A 3,796-nucleotide genomic window follows, 5' to 3' on the forward strand; every position below is an offset into this window, starting at 1 on the left:
TTTGTGTACTGTACTTAGAAAAGCATGTATTGGTCTATTGAGTTCTTTAAAACTTGGGCCATCTTTAAAGACAAACCATTTTATCTGAGACTTGCTTCTCTTAAATGTGTTCAGGCATAAATGAGATGATCGCTACAACTGAAATGGCTTAAAATATGTCTGACTTAGAGTGGAAAGATTGTAGCAGGTCCACAGAGACAATTTCTACTTTATGTTTAGAAAATATACAAGGATTTACAGAAGTGTAGTTTCTTCAGCTGGGATAAGGAGTCCAGCCTAGAAGAAAAGCCTGAGGGAATAATTTGGAACTCGATGGAATGTCCGGCTGTACTACTCTAGTGCTCGTCACAGAGAGAGCTCTGTTTAAGAAATTATTTTCTCTAGCTTCTGGTGCATCCCTTGCCTGATTGGATAGGTGCTGCAAGTGAAAATTAAAAATATTTTAATTAAAAAGGGGGGAGATATCTTTGTGTAAACTATGGAACTGTGAAAGCAGACAAAGCAGGGTGAAAATGCTCAGAGTAATAAAAGTTCCAGGTAAAATGTCAGTGAGAAAAATGTTGCTGATTTCACATACTTCTCTTGAAGTTTTTCCGTATGACTTTATAGGAAGAATTTCTAATAATACAGGCTGGTATAAGCTGCCCTGAACGTTATAGATCTAAAATATATGTAGAATTGCAAGATTGCTGTGAAAAGACTTAATAGGGTCTTAATCATACTTATTTTAAAACTACAGAATAATTGTGTTCTTTTCACAGTAACATTCGTAACAGTGAGCAAATTCTCTTAAGTGGCAGTTGTCTGTATGACCGGTTTTATTTATTTGCCCTGTATCAATTTGCCTTAATTTTACACAGATCTGTGACAACATTAAACTGGGAGAAATAGACTCTATAGGAAATGTCAGGGGAGTTAAGGGAATCAGCCCCTTTTCCTAGCTAGGTTATAACTCTTACTTCATGGCTCTATAAGTACTTTGAATGAGATGCTGACAGTGTTTCTAACAGTCATTAACCCTGGCCTTCCCTGGAGTAATAAAGTGATTGCCAGAAGCAAACACTAAATATGCTTGAAAAGCCGCCATGCTATTATAGAAATGAGTACACATATGCTTCAGACGTAGACTTTTGTTTGAAGTAGTACTCCTTTGCATAGGAACCAGTAATACTCTCAGCAGAAAACCTAGTGAGCTTCTACTGCATTACTAAGCATGTCATGAGCAAAACAAAATGCTTCTGTAAATTTTTTTGTTTAAAACGTTTTCCAAGAAAAACTAACAAAACTGACCTCAGTAAAAAAAAACAGAGTTTGACCCTGCAAATGTGTTACTGTATTTAAGTGAGCAACATGTCACTTATTTCTGAAATATCAAGTTTGTTTTATTTTAGCCTGCAAATTCACAGAGAAGCATGAATGGATATCTGTTGAAAATGGCATTGGAACAGTAGGAATCAGCAGTTTTGCACGGGTATCAATCCCTCCCCCCCCCCCGTCTAAGTCCACAATATTTATTTATGTGTACCTGCTCTTGTCCTTGCTCTTTGCACAGGTGTTTTTACTGTTCTGACTGCATATGCTCTCCACTGGGCATGATTTTTGGACTTGGTTCTATCACAATTTTTTGTGAAATGAATGCTACTTCAGCATCCTGATAAATTCTTAACCATTTCAAATTGAGCCTATGGAGAGCTGAACTTGATGAGAAACTTGGTGGTTCATCAGAATTCAAAGCCTCCTTTATTACTTGAGTTCTTACAGGCCTGAGGAGGTCATGACTATGTAGAGGATATTGTTCACTTTTTTGGTCAAATTTCCCTTGAACATGAATACGGTGCAGTCCCTCTGGCTAAAGAGCAATTGTGAATAGTAGTACAACATGGTATATATTTCTTACTCTAGGATAAGAATTCCTCTGGATTTTTTTGTTTTGTTCTTGCACAAGTACTTGATTTGGAATAGTTGTAGGCAAATTCAGGGTAAGATTCACTGTGAAACTTCAGAAAATCTAATGTGCGAAGCTATTGATAAAGTGGAATTAGTATTTTGTAGGACAAGCAGTATTTCCCATGATCTCCATTTTCTATAAGTAACACTAATACTCCGTAAGATCCCTAGACTTTTGTGAGATGGGTTACATTTGTTAGTTAAGAGGCAGATGCCTGTTCTGGTTGAGCTGATCCTTATGATGATAAGGCTCCTTATTAAGTCAGGACAAACTGTCCAGCTGTCCATGTCTCTGGAGTGGAAATTCTGCATTTTCTTTCAAATTGCACTGGAAGTAACAAAAAGCAAATTCCCTCCAGTCACTGGGAATGGTGTCCTTTAAAACAGTTGTTACTCTAGCTGATGTAAAGAAGATCAGCCTATGCATATATACCTTGTAACTCATTGTGAGGGTTATTAGCACCGTAACATATAAACAATAATTTGGCATTTGGGGCATGATAACAAACCTTTTCCAAGTTAAATGTTTAAAAATAAGAAGTGAAAAACATGTAGGCCTTAACGAATGAGAACTAAATTTGGAGACAGATTACTTATATACAGATTGTAGAGTTACTGTATCAGATCTCTCCTACATATAGTTTCTTTAATGCATGCTTTGATCCTTTTGTTTTTCTTTTAAGGAAGCATTAGGAGATGTTGTTTACTGTAGTCTTCTAGAAATTGGGACAAAATTGAGTAAAAATGGTAAGTTTCAGCTCTAATTTCTAATGAAGTCATTATTCTACTCATTCCACTCTCCCTTTGCAGAGATTAATTTTACAAAGTAATCTTTATGTTCATTAATACCATTACAAATCTTCTGGATGCAAAACACATTTGGGTATTTCTACAAGAGACAGATTTATTTAAAGTTATCGCTGTCAGACCATGTGTGGTAGCAGAAAATACCTGCCTATTAAACTGTGAAGACATTTATTAAAAAAATTTTAAATATCTTTTTGTAGTAATTTTACCTATGCTTTGTTTTTAAAATATTTATGCTTTGATTTGGACTTACTAGTGTTCAGGCTGACTTATTTGTAATTCTGCAGTTAAGCATTTCATGAGTTGCACAGTGTGAAGCATCTAATTGATATCAAGCTCTAATTTTTCTGTAAACATACAGACTCAGTAATTTGGGGGGGTATCAGATGTAATCATAGATTTCTGCTCATTAGTGTTGTACAAACTGTTACATTCTTAATTATTAAGTTGTGTAGTTTTCCATGTTAAAGAAGGGTGGGCATTAACAGGTAGAAAGTAAAAGTTTATTCCTGTGCTTACAGAGAGAGCTCTTTTGCTAGTATATGAAGAGGTTGCAGAAAAAGAACATAGAGTTACTGAGGTAAAGTAGCAGGCCTTTCTTTTTGCCATCCTCCTTTGTGGAATAGGTTCATAGTGAACTGTTTTGGCCAGTTCTAGTACATCACATTGAATGGTGAATGTTAAAGAAAAGGTCTTTCTGTTTAGGGTTTTAATTAACCAACTTGTAGTTGTAAAGAATACAAGAATGATTTGTGTCAAGAACTTAGAAATCATTGTTACCAATGTACCTGTGACCAGTGTACCATGTGTGAAATGTATAAAAATGACCTTGATTATAATAAATGTTGCTGTCAATGTAATGATGGGAAAGAAGAAGAAAGAAGGGAATAAGCTAGTCCCCTCTTTAATCATTTAGACTGTTAAAACAATAAGGAACGCTTTTAGCTTTGTTTAGCTGCTTGAATGCTTTAAGGGGGTTAGGTAACCAAGGAGACACATCCTGTTAAATATGCGGGTCTAAGATTGTGGTTAAGCTTGTGAT

The 3,796-nt window shown here is 35.5% G+C and overlaps 1 long non-coding RNA gene across 1 annotated transcript; it reads left to right on the top strand.

The window, feature by feature from the left end:
* Positions 1 to 1,019: 1,019 nt before the first annotated feature.
* On the top strand, positions 1,020 to 3,468 carry LOC130597108 (uncharacterized). The gene is made up of 3 exons (XR_008971675.1): positions 1,020 to 1,471; positions 2,631 to 2,694; positions 3,276 to 3,468. It is a non-coding gene; the product is annotated as an uncharacterized LOC130597108 (long non-coding RNA).
* Positions 3,469 to 3,796: the final 328 nt, after the last annotated feature.

The sequence above is a fragment of the Pezoporus wallicus genome, unplaced genomic scaffold, assembly GCF_028554395.1.
Source record: "Pezoporus wallicus isolate ANWC-B61680 ecotype Strahan unplaced genomic scaffold, APGP_CSIRO_Pwel_v1 contig_7801, whole genome shotgun sequence".
Taxonomy (NCBI): Eukaryota; Metazoa; Chordata; class Aves; order Psittaciformes; family Psittacidae; genus Pezoporus; species Pezoporus wallicus.